Below are 20,439 nucleotides of genomic sequence, written 5' to 3'. Positions count from 1 at the left end.
TGTGGAAAACATGCTTGTTTTTCTGATTCACTGACTTGAAAGGGTTTTTTTTTTTTTTTTTTTTAATGTTTGAAGAGAAACGGTCTGATGTCCTAAGCATTAATCTCAGTAAAATGATGAAAAGACATTGCTTAAAGATTTGTTCAGGAAGAATTGGGAAGTAGCACATTTCCAAAATAGAAGTTTTCTTCTATTTTATTAGGAGTTAAACAAATGTGAAGAAAAAAAAGGACTGTTTTATGTAACTTAAAATGAGCTGGGATTTTTTGTCTAATATTTTCATTTCCATTAAATGGTCTGTGTAAATTCCCTATTTTGTATTCATCTCCACTTAGAATTATTTGGTATATACTTTTCTAGAGAATAGACATGGCACTTGGACCTCTTGTCTCATGGGTACATAGCCTGTTATCAAGCAAGAACTCAGTCCCTAACCCCAGTGCCAATCAAAATAATGAGGCCGAGGTTTGGGATGAAGGGAAGAGAACATTTAATCTGCTGACAGATGAAAGCATGGCAGACCCCAGGGTCTCCACAACCACCACCCTCCTTCAGGGGGTTTGGGGCTTTTAAAGAACTACAGGGGAGTCAGGAATAAGAGGGACAAAGGAAAGGGCCAGCTGCATGTTGGCCCACTGGCCAGGCACCAAGGCCTGCACACTCCTTTTGTGTTTAATGCTCTGGTTGTCTGGTTGTCTGTAGAAGAAACTGAGGTAAGGAAAAAAAGCAATGTGTGCTTCAGACAGCGGTGAGTGGGAAGCCAGGAGTCCAGCCCGATGCATCACCCAGATGCTCTGCTGGTAGGGCAGTCAAGTGGCCTTTAATCAGCCTGGGGACTACATGCAGGTAGTTATTTTGTGCCCCGACCTGGGATTCCCTGGCACAGATCCAGGATTTCCCCTAATGGAACCCCTGGAGAAAATACTGGCCACCCACATGTTACCCACTGAAGAAGCAAATGACCTCATGAGCTTAGAGACCGGAATCTTGGAGGGCCAGCTGTACCACTCCCTCAGTTCAGTGAGTTAAGCCAAGACAGAATTTCTAGAGGACTGAGGCCTGATGGTATCTAGCCTCTGCACTCAAAGCTTTTTTTTTTTTTTTTTTTTTTTTTGTGGGGGCAGGTAGGGAGAGCCCAGTCCAATCATGGCATCCCAATGTTCAGCTGGTTTTCTACTTCAGACTGGTTGTATATATTTTATTATTATAAAACAGTGTTTTACAGTTACAAACAAGGGTCATATGAACAACTTTCCTAACTCCTTTTCCATAGTGACTGGCCTCCCAGTTTTATGTCAGAATGGAATAGGTCACTTTTTTAAAAAAAGATTCATTTATTTATTTGAAAGGCAGAGTTACAGAGAGGCAAAAGCAGAGAGAGAGAAAGAGGTTTTCTAGTTGTTGGTTCACTCTCCAGATGGCCGCAATGGCCAGGCTAGGTAGATCCAAATCCAGGAGCCAGAAGCTTCTTCCAGGTCTCCCACATGGGCAAAAAGACCCGAGGACTTGGGCCATCTTCCACTGCTTTCCCAGGCCATAGCAGAGAGCTGGATCAGAAGTGCAGCAGTCAGGACCCGAACCAGTGCCCATATGGGATGCCGGCACTGCAGGCTGTGGCTTTACTTGCTATACCACTGCACTGGCCCCCAAAGAGGTCATTTTAAAGCAATAGGACTTTATTCAACTAAGTGTTACCTTTTAAAATACCCATCTGAGGAGGCTTTGCACATTTTTTTGGCTTGTAAGTAATTTTTTTTAAGATTTTATTTATTTATTTGAGAAGTAGCGTTACAGACAGTGAGAGGGAGAGAGAGAGAAAGGTCTTCCTTCCATTGGTTCACCCCCTAAGTAGCCGCAATGACTGGAGCTGTGCCGATCCAAAGCCAGGAGCCAGTTGCCTCTTCCAAGTCTCCCACGTGGGTGCAGGGTCCAAGCATTTGGACCATCTTCTACTGCTTTCTCAGGCCACAGCAGAGAGCAAGATTGGAAGTGGAGCAGCCGGGACCAGAACCGGTGCCCATATGGGATGCCGGTGCCACAGGTGGAGGATTAACCTACTCTGCCATGATGCCAGCCCCAGCTTGTAAGCAATTTATTTTTAAATTATAAGATTTGTAGGCCAATGCCACAGCATACTAGACTAATCCTCCGCTTGCGGCGCCGGCACCCCGGTTTCTAGTCCCGGTTGGGGCGAGGGTTTCTATCCCGGTTGCTCCTCTTCCAGTCCAGCTCTCTGCTGTGGCCTGGGAAGGCAATGGAGGATGGCCCAAGTGCTTGGGTGCTGCACCCGCATGGGAGACCAGGAGGAAGCACCTGGCTCCTGGCTTTGGATCGGCACAGCACGCTGGCCAGAGCAGCCATTTGGGGGGTGAACCAATGGAAGGAAGACCTTTCTCTCTGTCTCTCTCTCTCTCTCTGTCTCACTGTCTAACTCTGCCTGTCAAAAAAAAAAAAAAAAAAAAAAAAAAGCCGGAGCCATGGCTCACTAGGCTAATCCTCCGCCTAGCGGCGCCGACACACCAGGTTCTAGTCCCAGTTGGGGCGCCAGATTCTGTCCCGGTTGCCCCTCTTCCAGGCCAGCTCTCTGCTGTGGCCAGGGAGTGCAGTGGAGGATGGCCCAGGTGCTTGGGCCCTGCACCCCATGGGAGACCAGGAGAAGCACCTGGCTCCTGGCTCCTGCCTTCGGATCAGTGCGGTGCGCCGGCCACAGCGCGCTGGCCACGGCGGCCATTGGAGAGTGAACCAACGGCAAAGGAAGACCTTTCTCTCTGTCTCTCTCTCTCTCACTGTCCACTCTGCCTGTCAAAAAAAAAAAAAAGATTTATAATGATTTGATTACTCAAAATAGCATATTGGAAATCAAAGCACATCAACAGACAAAAGAAAGTTGAGTTTTTGACTATCAGCACTGAAGCCATCTTTATAAGTATCTGACATCCAACCATGTCTCATGTCGAAAGAAGAGTAATCTCACACGTTTCACTTCCAGGCTTAGTTCCTAGTTTTCAAATTTTAGGAAGTGTAATGTAATTTACTTCAAATCCCATTACACTTAGTGTTTATATTGCAACAGCAGCAGATTTCACATGGAACAAGAGCACGGCTTTTAGCTTTTAGCCACATACAGAAATTATATACCACATTCAGTACAGTAGAGTACACTATATTAACAAGCGCAAGTTTAGTAAACTTAATGCATTGTTGCTGTATCTTTCCCTCTAAACTGAACCAGCTGAGCTTCTGAGCAGACAGATTGCTGCTATGGAGAGTAAGACTGCTGTGGGGGCTCAGGGAAGGGACATGAAGGTTGCTGGGGTCCTGGGTGATACACTGGAGGAAACAGCACGTTATACCTGCTGAGGGTGAAAAGATTATAGTCCATGGGCATGGAAGTTTGGCAACATCCAGGATATCCTGGATGCGGTGGATGCTGGGCCTGTGGAGGAGGGGCTGAGCCAGGGGTTTATGTGACAGCTGGTGCAAGATCCCAGTCCCCACAGGAGCCAGATGAATAGCTATTTTGAAAGAGGGTGCCAAGTTTTACAATGAGCTACTGCTGAAATCCTGGTCAAGTTCCAGAACAAATGCAATCATACAGTATTTGCATGGAAGACAGGAAGAGGGGAACTCTTCCAGGATTTGCAACAAAGCATTGCCTGAGAACCTAGCGCTCCTTCAGTCCCTACACTTGCCTATCAGTGTTCTCCAGCAGGAGGACATGCCAGCTCCCCGACCCCAGCACCAAGAAACATGCTGCCTCCTAAGCCCAGGCCCCGGCCTCTACCACCTGTGCTTGCAGCAAGTAGTGCTCCTTCTGCACATTTTTAAAAGCGATGCAATCAGCACTCCAGAGAAACTGTCCTTCCAGATCAACCTATGAAGACAGATTCTGAGCCACACAAGAATACCATCACTTTGTAGCTATCCTTATTTTTCATCAGCGACAGTCTCTTTCTCTTTGGCCTTTACAGACTGTCAGTATTGGCTATGACTGCTGGACCCTGTCCAAAAACCAAGTATGACTCTATGTATTAGGCCAGGCCTAATTTTGAAACAGTGAGACAGATTTTTCAGGACGCAAAGAGACAAAAAAGGAGCTAAAAGAGTTCATCTCTAGTCTCTTATATATTCTTCTAAACTCAAGGGCAAAGAACATCCAGTTATTACCTAAGCTGGTTTCAGCCTCTGACAATGAGATTCGCTCTTCTTTTCAAATGTTTGGAGAGTTATAGTCTAATTTCTTAGAGTGGAATAAACAAATATTTGGAAACTGAGAGCATAATAATATGTAACTATTTAAAGAGGTGTTTTAGTCCCTTTAACTCTGAGATTATAGGGCCTCTAAAAGGCCTGAACCCCATGGAAGAGAAACACTCAGTAGACTTATCTGAGTGGCGGCACTGAGCTATTACTATTATTGATTAGCTTAGTTTGGTGTGGGTGAAGTGCACATCTGGAGCAACCCTGAGCTATCCTTTGTTCTTTGACAATACATTTCTTATCTATTCTCAGAAATATTCTCCCTAATGTTAATAGGGACCTTTTCTTTTTCTTTTTTTTAGAGAGGCAGAGTGGACAGTGAGAGAGAGAGACAGAGGGAAAGGTCTTCCTTATGCTGTTGGTTCACCCTCCAATGGCCGCCGTGGCCGGCGCGCTGCGGCTGGCGCACTGCGCTGATCCGATGGCAGGAGCCAGGTGCTTCTCCTGGTCTCCCATGGGGTGCAGGGCCCAAGGACTTGGGCCATCCTCCACTGCACTCCCTGGCCACAGCAGAGAGCTGGTCTGGAAGAGCGGCAACCGGGACAAAATCTGGCGCCCTGACCGGGACTAGAACCCGGTGTGCCGGCGCCGCAAGGCAGAGGATTAGCCTAGGGAGCTACGGCGCCGGCCAATAGTAACCTTTTCAATAGCTGCTTTCCAACTCTCATTGTCCCTGAAGATGAAGAAAACAATCTTCAGCCAGTAAGAAATTTATTCTTCCCCCTTTACCTAAGTCCCATCTTTTTAGGCCAAGCCAATGTGTGCTCACTGTGTGATCCATGAATCATAAATTCTTGCAAGAACTGACCATTCAGAACACTTCCCAAGTCTCATTGAAAGTCATTGGGCTTCTGCCCTGAATACACCTTAAATGTGTCCTTTTACAAATCTTGCTTATTTCCATCAACAGTATTTTGGTGCCCAACATGGGACCCAGAGAAGACTCAGGACCCTTGGAGGTCCAGATTAGCACATGGTACCAGCATGGGACGCTGCACCCCTCTGACCTAAGCTTCTCCCCTGGGTGGAATGCTAACTACTCCTGGGCCTCCAGACATCCCTTCTGGTCATTGATGTCCTGGGTTTATTCCTGGCCCATTTTCCCCTTTTTCTTTTTGTCCTTCTTGCTCAGAGCACTTTTCAGTACCTTAAGTCACATGTAAGAGGCCGCTCCTTCTTGATCCTATCTATTGGCTATTTCAAAAACTAAACAACAAGGAGATCAACTTCTTTCTGGTGTGCATGGAAATATCTGAGTAAATAAAAACATTTTATTAAAGGTGATTTAAGTCTTACATTTCCAAAATGGGAAATGTTTAATATTGTGAAATTAGTTTTTCTTCGGTAAACATTGGAAAGGCACTTGGGATGACTGCACCCCATGTGGGCATGCCCAGTCTGCATCCCAGCTACTCCATGCTTCTTATTTAAATCCAGCTTCTTGCTAATGCCCCTGGGAGGCAGTGGATGACGGCTCCAGTACTTGGGTCCCAGCCGCCCATGTGGGATACCTGGATGGAATTCCTGGCTTAATTCTGGCCTAACCTTGGTTGTTATAGGCGTTTGGAGAATGAACCAACAGATGGAAGATCTTTTTCTCCCTCTTGAACCCCACCCAGCAATTTGCCTTTCAAATAAATAAATCTTTTCTTAAAAAATTAGAAAGGGTAGACTCTTGAACAAAATCTATAGAATAAGAAAGCTATTTTGACTAGTACTTTGAGGTTAAAAAAAGAGGATGATAAATTCATCTCAATACATGAAGCAAGTAAGAGAATTTTTGGACTGTCACAGAACTTAAAAGGGCCACTGGAGCTGCAACAGGAAAACCAACCATATTGAATCTGCACACCCACTTGTTCTACATGCAGTTCCTCTCTGTCCTTCCTCCCCCTAGTTTCCTCATACACTGGATCTCAGCTTTCCTCACCTCCCCGCAGCTGAACCTTTGCTGTAATTAATCAAAGGAAGGAAACCCTACATGAAGGGACAAATCTTGTAACTCATCTTTTAGAACCAAACCCACTGGATGTGGGGAACTACATACTACGTATGTTCCCTGGACAAAAAGAGTTAAAAGCCTTAGTCTCAGAATTACATGATCCAATGCAAGACATACTATGATCTATAAAAGAATTTAAAATTACTTCTCAAAGTAATTACTCTCAAGAAGTCTTACCCGGTGCTGTGGCTCAATAGGCTAATCCTCCGCCTTGCGGCGCCAGCACACCGGGTTCTAGTCCCGGTCAGAGCGCCGGATTCTGTCCCGGTTGCCCCTCTTCCAGACCAGCTCTCTGCTGTGGCCAGGGAGTGCAGTGGAGGATGGCCCAAGTCCTTGGGCCCTGCACCCAATGGGAGACCAGGAGAAGTACCTGGCTCCTGCCATCGGATCAGCGCAGTGCGCCGGCCGCAGCGCGCTGGCCGTGGCGGCCATTGGAGGGTGAACCAACGGCAAAGGAAGACCTTTTTCTCTGTCTCTTTCTCTCTCACTGTCCACTCTGCCTGTCCAAAAAAAAAAAAAAAAAGAAGAAGTCTTGACATAGGCCCCTGCCCTAGGACAAGCCTGTTAGTTATGGTAGCCAATGATGTGGACAGGCAGGTAGCTAGGGAATGAGAAGCTGAGGACTGCACACGTGAGCAGCCCAAACCCCGTCTCCTTTTGTGAGTGACACTTGGCAGGCTGGAAGTATCAGCGTGACTGCAGGTTCAGTACACCCATTCCCCATCATGCACTGGAGCCTCACTTCCCATGGTGCATAAGCTGCCATGACGCCTTCCCAGAGAGAGCACTGTGTACTCCAGCCCTGCATGGAGACACCATGATACTTCTGAGATCCCCAATAAAGCAACATCAAAGCTAGTGGTGTTCAAGTCCCGCCCAAACCCCACCACCATTGAATACTGCCCTGCCCTGGGCACCATCCCCTAGCCTATAAAAGGATGACATGCTGGTGGGGGCAGCAGCACTGCCCTCCTCCTAAAGAGAGGTTGCCCGGACTCACATCTGAGCATGTGCTATGTCTTTCAATAAATCCTGCTCTCCTCTATACCTTTGCATCTTCTCTTCCATTTCTTTTTTTTTTAAGATTTATTTATTTATTTGAAAGGCAAAGTGACAGAGACAGAGACAGGGAGACAAAGAAAGGGGCAGAGAGAGATTGTCCATCCACTGCTACACTTCCCAAATGACTGCAATGGTCAGGGCAAGGCCAAGTCAAAACCAGGAGCCAGGAGCTTCAACTCCCACATGAGTAGCAGGGGCCCTAGGACCTGGGCCATCTTCCACTCTTTCCTGGTGCATTAGCAGGGAACTGGGTCAGAAGTGGAGCAGATGGAACTCAGGCCAGCTCAGATGGGCTGCTGGTGTTGCAGGCAGTGGCTTAACTCACTGCACCACAATGCTAGGCCCTCCTCCCTAAATTCTTTTCTCACGTGGAAGCAAAAACTTGGAGCAAGTCCAGCTGGGGACTGAATTCCCCACAACAATTAGACCTTATAGGTCAAGAACATGCCCTTGCATGAGGGTGACTTCGGTGGCTCCCAATGAAACCATGGACAGCAAGCTTCCCAACACTGCATAACACACTAACAGCTGACAATAGTCATTTGCCCACCTACTGCACAGTAACATAATACTTTGGGATTAAGAAAAAATCTGCTGCCATGTCTTTCCAGAACCCCTGATATGACTAGACATAATTTGTGGCAGCCAAGATTGTAAACGGAGCCTGTGCAGATCGACTCAGACTGACCTGAGAGTTACCTTATGCTTCATTATCACGGTAGGTGACACACATGCTATGATGTTTCTGCAGCCATGTTTAACCATGCGATGTGAGGGCATGATTTATCAAGGTGCATGCTTTAAGGACTTTCCTTACCCTTCACCTCTGCACCTGTCACGTTCTGTCACACTGCTGTGCCCAGTTACACTCCATTTACTCTAACTCATCAATTCCCTAACCCCATTTGAATGGGAAGATTTATGGGGCTTTGACATGATCTGCTCATTTCTATAGGCCTATAATAATAATAAATGTTCCCTTTCTCAGATGAATTCACTTTTTATAATAGTAATAATGTGTGCAAATAGGAGGACTCGTGGTTCAACAACAGCACCCTTTGTAAACGTATAAGCCAACATTTCCACCTTGTGTATTACCTCCTGTCCTCTGGGTTGGAGGAACAAGTTCTGTTAGAAAAATAAAAAATCGCTAATTGAGTCTTTCCACAATGAGCTCCTGGGAGATGAAGACACCAAAGACCACAGACTGAACCCTGGGCTTCGTGGGGCTGGCATTTTACAGCTGTTAAGAGGCTGCTTGGAACTCCCACATCCCATTTAAGAGTAGCTTTAAGACGTGAGAGTTCCTCCACCACTTCTGATTCCAGCTTCCAGCTAATGTGCACGCTTGGACACAGTGCTGACAGCTCAAGTACTTGGGTCCCTGTCACCCATGTGGGAGATCTGAAGTTGAGTTCTGGCTCCTGGCTTCAGCCTGGCCCAGTCCTGGCTATTGTGGGCATTTGGGGGAGTGAATCTGCAGATGTAATGTCCCCCCGTATCTCCATCTTTTGGCCTTTCCAAAAAAATGTCCCTGGAGATTTTTTGCTTTGGAAAAGAAACCAGATAAAGGAGTCCCCACATCCTTGATGGAAAGGACCCTATCAAGCACTTCTTACCAACTCCTGCACTGCCAAATGGAAAGGAGTCAATCATTGGACACACATCCACACTTCAAGCATGCACCTGATTCGACACCTAAACCAATGAGGACTGTGAAAGCCATCACTGACTCGTCTTTTACAAACATAAGATGAGCCAAACAGGATAACTGATGACCACAAACTTTAACTTTTTACCTGTATGTTGTTATATGATATCTCCACTGACCCTGAATGTCTTAATTTAGCCACTGAAGACTTTCCTTTGGAAATCCAGCATGATCCTTGATATATGCTCTTATAGGGTTCTGATAATGATTAGAACTGTATTTAAACTTTATCATATATTCATAAGTAACATATTTCCTTTGATTAATGCTCTATGTCTTCTAGAGATAGCACCCTCAAACCTCCTCACGATGTAATCAGTGTAGAAATAGCTTGGCCTAGGGTCAGCATTGTGGTGTAGCAGCCACCACCTGGGATAACCACACCCCATGTGGGCACTGGTTTGAGTCCTGGCTTTTCCACTGCCAATCCAGCTTGCTGTTCATGTGCCTGGGAAAGCAGTGGAAGATGGACCAAGTGTTTGGACCCCTGCACTCATGTGGGAGACCCAGAAGTTCCTGGTTCTTGGCTTCAACCTGGCCCAGCTCTGGCCATTGCTGCCATTTTGGGTGTGAACCAGCAGATGGGGGATCTCTTTTTCTCTGTCTCTCCCTCTCTCTGTGTAACTAACTCTGCTTTCAAACAAAAGCAAATCTTGAAAAAAAAAAAAAAAAAAGAATGGCTTGGCCTGAGGAAACGTTAACAATACAAACTAAGAAAATAACAGTACTACACACCTCTAATGAGGTCACAGGGTCTGAATGATGGAGATAACAGAACCTCTGAACCCCTCAAAAGAAGGATGGGAAGATGACCTTCTGAGATGATGAACCACAGTCTCTGGGATGGATGAAGGCACAGCTAAAGGCGGGGGTACGACACCACAAAGGAAACACGCAAATGAAGTGAAAGTCTGCATGCTGAGCAGGAAGCCATCCATAGCTCTCCACTTGCCCCCACTGAGCTTCACAACTGGCTGGCAAAATGACCTCCCTGGCAGGAGCCAGCAGCACTCCTTTGTGGGATGCCTGCCTGAACCAGAAGAAACGTCCCCCAGGTACAAATATTTAGGGCCCACAATGAAATTTATTTATTTATTTATTTTTTACTTGAGAGTCAGAGTCACACATAGAGAAGAGAAGCAGGGAAAGAGAGAGAGAGAGAAAGAGGTCTTCCATCCGATGATTTACTCCTCAACTGGCTGCAACGGCCGGAGCTGCACCGATTGGAAGCCAGGAGCCAGGAGCTTCTTCCGGGTCTCCCACACAGGTGCAGGGGCCCAAACACTTGGGCCATCTTCTACTGCTATCCCAGGCCATAGCAGAGAGCTGGATTGGAAGAGGAGCACCCGGGACTAGAACTGGCTCCCATATGGGATGCCGGGGCGTCAGACTAAGGCGTTAACCCACTGAGCCACAGTGCCGGCCCCTGAGCACTACAGACTTGATGATAACTGCTAATGTGGATGACAGATCCAATTAAATAGAGAAGAGGAAACAATGGCAACACAAAATAAAATAAAAACTGTAATGGATATATGAAAGAGAATAGACAGGGGCCGGCCCTGTGGCACAGTGGGTTAAGCCTCTGCCTGTGATGCCTGCATTCCATATGGGTCTTGGCTTGACACCCAGCTGCTCTACTTCCCATCCAGTTCCCTGCTAATGTGCCTGGGAAAGCAGCAGAAGATGGCCCAAGTACTTGGCCCAAGTACTGCACCCATGTGGCAGACCTGGAAGAAGTTCTGGGCTTCTGGCTTTGGCCCTGCCCAGTCCCAGCTGTTACAGCCATTTGGAGAGTGAACGCGCAGAGGGAAGATCTCTGTCTCTCCTGCTCTCACTGTAACTCTGCCTTTCAAGCAAATAAAAAAAAAAAAATCTTTAAAAAGTGAGAGACAAGAGAAATATCAAGTCCATAGAACAAGCAAGTATGTTATAATAAAGAGATAATTAGAGAATTTAGAAAGAAGCACTATGGGAAAGCACTTGGTGCAGTGGTTAAAATGCCCTTTGGGAGGCCTGTGTCCCCTATCAGGGTGCCTTGTTTGAGTTGTAGCTCTGCTTTTGCTCCAATTCCCTGCTAATACACATCCTTGCGAAGGCTCATCACAAGGCTCCCTGGCACTCCTGTGGGAGACCTGGATGGAGTTCCAGGCTCCTGGCTTCTGCCTGGCCCAAACCTGGCTGTTGTGGACATATGGGGGAGTGAACCAGCAGATGTTACATTTCTATCTATCTGCCTTTTAAATACAAGGAAAATAAAGAAATTTTAAAAAGTTCTTAAAAGGAGCCCTTGGCATTTAAAAATATGACCACCTTAATAGCCCATTTCATAGAAGAATTAACACATGCCCTGGATCCTACTTATTGTGGGGCCCAGAGGCAATGCTAAAGGCCTCTTGGATGGCACATAGAGCTTCTGGGGCAAACGGGCACTACTGCCCTGCCTTGGGAGTCACACAGCTGAGAACAGGAGCCACCTGTCTTTGAATGGCCACGTCTGCCTGGGCAGTAACCACAGTTTGCACAGCTCAGCGTAATCCCGACAGACTGAAGCTTCAATGTTTTCACCAGGTTTTTCTGGACTTTGTAGTTTCTTGAGAAGCTTCTGCACCGGGGATCAGCTACAGACATGAAAGAAAAGTGGTGTTGTGGTGCGGCAGGTTAAGCGGCTGCTTGCGACACCAGCATCCTGTATTGGAGCACCTGTTCAAGTCTTAGCTGTTCTGCCTCTGATCCAACTCCCTGATAAAGCACCTGGGAAAGCAGCAGAAGGTGGCCCAAGTGCATGGGCCCCTGCCACCCACGTGGGAGATCCAGACGGAGTTCCAGGTTCCTGGTTTTGGCCTGGCCCAGCCCCAGGCACTGTCGCTATTTAGGAAATGAGCCAGTGGAGAGAAGCTCTCTCACATTCTCTCTCCTCTCTCTTGCTATCATTCTGTCCATCCAATAAATACATATTTTTTAAAAAGCAAATCAAAAATCAAAGAAAAAATATTATTGCTTCACTATTCATGGAGAGGTGGAACTTGGACATGAGTTTTGTTTAATTTAGAAAAATCAGTGGGGACTGGCGCCATGGCGCAGTAGGTTAATCTTCTGCCTGCGGCGCCGGCATCCCATATGTGTACCGGTTCTAGTGCCGGTTGGCTGCTCCTCTTCTGGTCCAGCTCTCTGCTGTGGCCTGGGAGGGCAGTGGAGGATGGCCCAAGTCCTTGGGCCCCTGCACCCACATGGGAGATCGGGAAGAAGCTCCTGGCTCCTGGCTTCGGATCGGTGTAGCTCTGGCCGTTGCACCCATTTGGGGAGTGAACCAACGGAAGGAAGACCTTTCTCTCTGTCTGTCCCTCTCACTGTCTGTAACTCTACTTCTCAAATAAATAAAATCTTTAAAAAAAGAAAAAAGCAGTGATGTTTCTTGCACCCATTTTTGGTAGAGCCCATTTATACCCACTACAGTACAGTATCTTGACTTGCTTGGTCTGAGTAGCATAAGACTGCAGAGTGGACAACGAGAGGGCTCCTAGGATCCCTAAGACTTAACTCTTGTCCTGAAAATGGCTCCGTGTTCCCATGAATGGGGTCACCATCAACCCCACAGGCAGTCCCAGCTATTCTGATTTTCAGTGACTCAGACTGTTGGGACAGTCCCCTCTGCTTTCATAATTCTGTTTCACTGTAATTTACAGCACTACTACTTTGGTGTCTTTGCTGCTGCTGCTGTTGTTCCTGCATTCCTATTTTCTCTATTGGTGTTCAATAATTACCGTCTGTTTGTGCCACTGGGAGAGAAACATGAAACGCTGTAAAAAAAAAAATGCCTCAGAAAACCACTGACGGAGGCAAACAGTGCTCACATTCAGGGAAGGAAGCGGTGCATGTGTTTTTGTCAAAGGGTCCAAGTCCTCACTTGCCTGTGAAGCAGCACTCCCCCCTGATGCTGTTGGGGACCTTAGGAGCCCAGTCAGGCCAGCTGCACCTGACTCTTTACTCAGCTCATGCTGCCCTGCCGGGTTTGGCTCGTGGGTGCACAGGACCTAGACTTGTCTCACTGCAGCAGCATGGATGCTGGGATTGGGGACGGACAACACCCTCAGGCTGAAAGCTGAAGGTGAAGCCAGGTGGTGCTGCTGCCTTTGCCTGGCTGTGTCCTGGCTGGGAACAGAAGCAGCCCCCCAAGCAGCCGCTTCCTGCAAGGGCAGCAGCCTGGCGGAGGGTCGGGGTGGTTTCTTGTAGGGACCTTCCTTGCCTCAGGAGCAGGGCTTGGCCCCTGAGGTGCACTGGTCACCAGGAAAAAATGCAAATGATTTGAGTGTGTTTAATCCAGACCAGTGCATTTTCTTTCCAAGGATGGGTGATCACTTTCTGTTCTTTTAGTGCTCAACATCTTCGTAATTTATGTTCCTGCTCATTGCAAAACAGATCAAACAAGGAAGATTATTTTCCTCAGTTCTCTGATGCCATCAAAACTCCAAAAATCATATATATAAATGTGTGTGTGTGCATGTAGTTTATTTTCATCTGTTTGAAAGAGTAAGACATAAACACACATACACACAGAGACCATCCATCCTCTGGTTCATTTCCCCAAATTCCTGCAACATTCAGGATTGGGCCAGGTCTCACATGTGGGTGGCAGGGACCTAGATACTTGAGTCATTGTCTGCTGCTTCCCAGGATGCATGAGTTGAACTGTCACTCAATATGGAATGCAGCTCAACCCACTGCGCCACTATGCTCACCTCAAACGCTCACCTAACTTTGATTTATGCCATGCTCTTGCTGTTGTTGAATTTTGAGCCAAACTACTAGTTAATGCTGGGAGAAACTAATGCTATTCAACATACCCAAAGGTCCGAGTAACAGGAATTATTGCTGACATAGTGCCAATACTCTGCTAAAATAGCCTCTACCAAGAGCCACAAGCTCCTGAGCTTGAAACCCACCACCTGCTCATTTAGCCTGACACACACTCGAGCTAGTAAGACCCAGCTGTGCACGTTCCCTCCAGCCACTGAGGAAAACACACTGTTCCTGGTGTTTCTTGTGCACTTGCTCTCTCCTCTGCCTTGTCTCCTGTTTCTTCAGTCTGCATGCTCTTCTCTCATCTACTCTGCCTAGGGAAACCCTGCCAATTCTATAAAGTTCAACTAAATTCCATCAGGATCAATTATTCTTTCATTTTTTAAATTTTTTATTTTATTTAATTTTAATTTGACAGGTGGAGTCACAGACATTGAGAGAGAGAGAGACAGAGAGAAAGGTCTTCTTTCCGTTGGCTTACCCCTAAATGGCCGCTACAGCTGGCGCTGCGCCGATCTGAAGCCAAGAGCCAGGTGCTTCCTCCTAGTCTCCCATGCAGGTGCAGGGCCCAAGCACTTGGGCCATCCTCCACTGCAATCCTGGGCCACAGCAGAGAGCTGGACTGGAAGAGGAGCAACCGGGACTAGAACCTGGTGCCCATCCTTTTTATTTTAAACGACATTTTCTGGAAGTCTCATATAGTTGGTTACCTAATTCCCTCTCTTACTAGACTTGAAGATCTTTTTATGTATCTCCCTTTCCCATGACACCTAACCCTGTACTTGGCACATGGTAGGTCTCCAATAAACACTTATCAGAGTGACTACCATGGCTGAATTGGAGGTGTAAGGAAATGTAAGCTGTGGATAACACTCTATCTCACAACTGCAATCATGGGTCTTATTTTCATCATCAGAGCACAAATCCCCTAACAGGGAGGACTCAGTGTTTTGCCAATCCTGACTTCATTCACTTCTCAACAAAAACTAAGCACTGACTAGACCATTCTGTGCCAGGTGCAGGGGGTTCTAAGACCTCAGAGGGAGCAAGGAAGACGGGGCAGTCCTGGATGAGAGTCAGGCCCATTTAAGTAGTTGAAAAGTTAGTGCAAAGAAAACCAGGGGCCTGGAGGGCATTGAGGGTAGGTGGGCAGTGTCCTAGACGGAGGAGGCAGGATGAGCAAAGGCAGGGAGCACGGGGAGTGGGCCTCACCTGGAGAAGTCACTGAAGGTAGTTTTGAAAGAGAACACTTGTGTAAAGTTAAGACTCGTGGAGGTGTGCTTGAAGTGTAGACACAGTTTAGCAAAAGCTACCGTGACTTCACAGCTCCTGTGTTTCTTTCCCCATGTCTTTTATTGTGGTTGTCTTTGCCAGGTGGCAAGCTGAGTGAGAAACACTGTTTGACAGTATTCTTTAGAGCTGTTTTTATTGTCTGCTAAGCAAACACCGGAACTTAGGCCGTTAGAGGAACTATGAAGATCTCATCCTTGCCCACAGAGAATTTATGGCATAGTAAGCCATGCTGATTGACAGCACATAATTTTAAGTGTGACAGGCATGACAGACTGGAGAATGCAGTGCGTATGGGAGAACTCAGCAGAGAGAAACTTGTGTAGAAGTTTCCAGCTGAGACTTGAATGAATGAGCTGTGGTTCTCCAAATAAGAGTAAGGAAACTGGGGGAGAGAGAGGCTGAAACAGCAGGTTCGAAAACTCAGAGGCCACGAGGCAAGAAGAGTCGATGTAGACACTGAAAGAACAGCTAGGATGTCTGGTGAAAAAAAAATAGCAAAGAAAACGAGCGGATGGGTAGGGCCAGACCCTGATGCTTGGGAGCTTTAGGATGGAGACAAAGGGAGACTATTCCTGAGTATTTAAATGGGAAAGTAACTGGATCAAATCTTTAAAAAAAAAAAATCACCCTAGATGGGATGCAGGAAGAACTGCTGGAGACCTGAGAATCCAGATGGCAGGAGAAGGTGGGAAGAAATTGTCACCAAGAAAGGGGAGTGGGCTCATAAACTGGGTTGTATTTTTCCCTCCCTTGACAAACAAGCATTTTATTGTAACTCTTAGAAGCCAATCAGATAAAATGCTTACTGTATTGTTAACAATTTATATGTACATTAAATTGAAAATGATGCTGTTCCCTCTTTTGGCATCACTCTAAGTTATTCTGGATGCAGCTACATTATTTAAAAAAAAAAATGGCGGGGGGACCAGCACTATGGCATAGTAGGATAAGCCTCCACCTGTAATGCCAGCATCCCATGTGGGTGCAGGTTTGCGTCCTGGCTGCTCCTCTTCTGATCAGGCTCTCTGTTAATGGCCTAGGAAAGCATGCAAGATGGCACAAGTGCTTTGGAGACCTGGAAGAAGCTCCTGGCTTGGGATCCGTCCAGCTCTGGCCATTGCAGCCATTTGGGGAGTCAACCAGCAGATGGTTGACTGTCTCTCCCTGTCTGTAACTCTGCCTCTCAAATAAATACATAAATCTTAAAAAAAAAAGATTTACTTCATTTATTTGAAAAGCAGAATTACAAGAGAGATGGAAAGATCTTCCATGTGCTGGCTCACTCCCCAAATGGCGGCAACGGCCAGGGATGGGCCAGGCCAAAGCCAGGAGCTCCATTTGGCCTCCCATATGGGTGGCAAGAGCCAAGCACTTGAACCATCTTTTGCTGCTTTCCCAGGTGCATTAGCCAGAAGCTGGGTCAGAAGCAGAGCAGCTGGGATTCCAACTATCACTCACATGGGAAGCTGGCATTGCAGACAGTAGCTTAACCTGCTGCAACACAGCGCTGGCCTCGGCAGCCACACTACTTTACTCTTCAGTCCTCCCCCGAACAGCACACCTCGGTGAAGTACTGGAACAGTCTGTTTCCAACCCACCAACATCGCTGCATTTACACACAGGTCTTGTAACAAAGTCAGCTTATCGTAAAGATGATGAGGGCTGGTGATAGAGTCTCACACATCTATCTTGGAAAACAGCTTATTTGATGACTCAAACTGATGTTCAATTAAAGAATCAGTAGGGACTGGTGCTGTGGCATAGCGGGTAAAGCCGCTGCCTGCAGTGCTGGCATCCCATGTGGGCGCCAGTTGGAGTCCTGGCTACTTCACTTCCAATTCAGCTCTCTGCTGTGGCCTGGGAAAGCAGTACAAGACGGTCCAAGTCCTTGGGCCCCTGCACCCATGTGGGAAACTAGGAAGAAGCTCTTGGCTCTTGGCTTCAGATCTGCACAGCTTCAGCCATTGCAGCCAATTGGGGAATGAACCAGCAGATCGAAGACCTCTCCCTCCCCGTCCCCACCGCCTCTCCTTCTGTGTTAACTCTGATTTTCAAATAAATAAATTTTTTTAAAAAGTCAGTAAATTAAAAATGTATAGAATGATAAACTCCAATCTGCTTTAAAATTGATTTTTTTAAAAAAAATGTATTTACTGAAGAGACAGAGTTAGAGAGAGAGGGAGACACAAAGAGAAAGTGTTTCCATCCGTTGGTTTTCTCCCCAAATGGCTGCAATGGCTGGGCCTGAGCCAAGAACTTCTTCTGGGTCTCCCACGTGGGTGCAGGGGCCCAAGGACTTGGGCCATCTTCTACTGCTTTCCCAGGCCACAACAGAGTGCTGGATCAGAAGTGAAGCAGCCGGGACTCAAACTGGCGCCCATATGGGATACCGGTACTGCAGGCAGAGGCTTAGCCCACTGTGCCACAGCTCCAGCTCCTAAACATGGACATTTTTAACAACTGGGAAGCAAAGATATTTTTAAGCTGCTCCCCTAAGTGTACTATCTTCTAAAAGAGAAAAGTTGGGGCTGGTGTTGTGGTTTAGCCTGAGACACCAGCATCCCATATGAGCACTGGTTCAAGTCCTGGCCACTCCACTTCTGATCCAGCTCTCTGCTAATGCTCCTGGAAAGTCAGTGGATGATAGCCCAAGTCCTTGGACCTTGCCACTCACATGGGAAACCAGGACGGAGTTCAGGACTCTTGGTTTTGGTCTGGTCCTGTCCTGGCCATTGTGGCTATTTGGGTAGTTAATCAGTGGATGGAAGATCTTTCTAACTGCCTTTAAAACAAATATTTTTTAAAAGAAAGGTTTACACATGTATACATACATGACTACTAATTTTTGTAAAAAAGAAAATGGGAATACAACAAACCTAAAGCCATAAAGATTACATTTAAAATTAAAATATCTCCCTTAAAATTAAAATCTCTCTCAAAATCAGACTGCAAGTCAAATATCCTCTGTGGACTTCAGAGTGAGGATTGTTTCAGACATGAATTTCCTGACTGGACCACCAACATGGCCTTCTACCTCATCTCCTTAACTCCAGTCTCTCCCTCTGACCCACTCTACACCCTGAGCACACCATCTCTGAGCTCAGAGGACTCAGCACTTATAGCACGTACATGTCAATCACACGTCATCTGTGATTGACATTTATTATCACAAATTCATACCTGCCACCATGTGCTCTTTGAGGACTTACGCTCCTTGAAGGCTTGTCCTGCGCATTCCCACTGAGGTGCACAGTTACTTGTGTAAAGTCACTGTATCAAAAATGCACTCTACCTGCCATGGAAGTGTTGCTCTTGTCTTCTGACCACCATGTGTTAAAACAGGATTCCGGGCTGGCGCCGCGGCTCAATAGGCTAATCCTCCGCCTAGCGGCGCCGGCACACCAGGTTCTATTCCCGGTTGGGGCACCGGATTCTGTCCCGGTTGCACCTCTTCCAGGCTAGCTCTCTGCTGTGGCCCAGTAAGGCAGTGGAGGCTGGCCCAAGTGCTTGGGCCCTGCACCCCATGGGAGACCAGGAGAAGCACCTGGCTCCTGGCTTCGGATCAGCGCAGTGTGCCAGCTGTAGTGGCCATTGGAGGGTGAACCATCGGCAAAAGGAAGACCTTTGTCTCTCTCTCTCTCACTGTCCACTCTGCCTGCCAAAAGAATAAAAAAAAAAAAAAAAAAAAAAAAACCAGGATTCGGGCATTACAAGTAATGAAATGAAGTAACACGAATGAACAAACAAAAACCAACCACAAACTGCTGAAGGACATCCTTCTTGAACATTAGAAAATCATTACAAAAAGAAGGAGGTACCTTTCTCTGAAGGGAGGAGAGAACCTCCACTTTGACTATGACCTTGTCTAAACAAGATAAGAGTCGGAGAACTCAAGGGGCTTCCATAGCCTTGGAAACTCATGACTGGTGCATAGGGAGATTACTGATGCCATAAACAGGAGTGTCAATTTGTAAAGTCAACAACAAGAGTCACGGTGCACTTACTCCTCATGTAGGATCTCTGTCCTTAATGTGCTGTACATTGAGGCTTACTGCTATAACGAGTACTCAAACAGTATATTTCACTTTGTATTTCTATGGGGGTGCAAACGGTTGAAATCTTTACTTAATGTATACTAAACTGATCTTCTGTAAAAAAAAAAAAAAAGAAATTATCAATTCCCAACTTGACTCTCACTGGGATTAAACATGACAATAGGTCTGATCTGATTTCATCATCATTTAAAAAAAAATCATCTATTATTTTTCACTTTATGTTTCTGTGTGGGAGCAAACTGTTGAAATCCTTACTTAATGTATACTAAGCTGATCTTCTGTATATTAAGATAATCAAAAATGAATCTTGATGTGAATGGAAGGGGAGAGGGAATGGGAAAGGGGAGGGTTGTGGGTGGGAGGGACGGTATGGGGGGAAAGCCATTGTAATCCATAAGTCGTACTTTGGAAATTTATATTTATTAAATAAAAAAAAAGAAAAAAAAAGAAAATGAGCAACAAAGGAAATATAAATGAATGTACATAATACAGGGTTACCATCAGTGACAAAAATGTCAACTGACAGTACGTAATTTGATTATTTCATTTTCCCAGATGTTGTCATCTAGACAAAATGTGTGTGCTGACTGAATTTGCTATGAGCTTGAGTATAAGCCAGCTCATTTGTAGCCTTTGGTAGAGAGATTTGAGAATGTGAAATCCTCAGGGTGTTTAAAGACAGCATGGCAGGATATCCTCCCTTGGAATCTCAAATCAGTCATTTTGTTAAGAAAATTTAAAACATTTCAGTTCTGCATTTTAAATAAAGCTAACGAAACCTAAAAAAAAAAAAAAAAAAAAAAAAAAAAAAAAAAAAAAAAACCAGGATTCGGACATTACAAGTAATGAAATGAAGTAACACGAACGAACAAACAAAAACCAACCACAAACTGCTGAAGGACATCCTTCTTGAACATTAGAAAATCATTACAAAAGACAGCTTGGAGTTTCAAAAAAAAAAAAGAATAATTTTAGAAACTTTTTAATTTCAAAATAGTTTGATTCACAAAATAGAAATTGTGAAGCAGTACAAAGTGCCCATATACCCACACTCAGCCTCCCCATGAATACATTAATGTGATGTATATGCCATAATCAATAAGCCATGTCTAGCTTCCTGGTTTTTTAGAATTAAGCAACAAGTCTGCAATATCATAAAGCTGTTAATAATAGTGAAGTAGTGCTCACATTTTACTCTTTTTAAATATGTCACAGAATTCAAATCACAAGTTGGATTCTCAATAATTCAAGTGTTC

Source organism: Oryctolagus cuniculus, chromosome 11 (assembly GCF_964237555.1).
Source record: "Oryctolagus cuniculus chromosome 11, mOryCun1.1, whole genome shotgun sequence".
In the NCBI taxonomy this organism is placed as follows: Eukaryota; Metazoa; Chordata; class Mammalia; order Lagomorpha; family Leporidae; genus Oryctolagus; species Oryctolagus cuniculus.
This window is presented reverse-complemented; position numbering follows the sequence as displayed.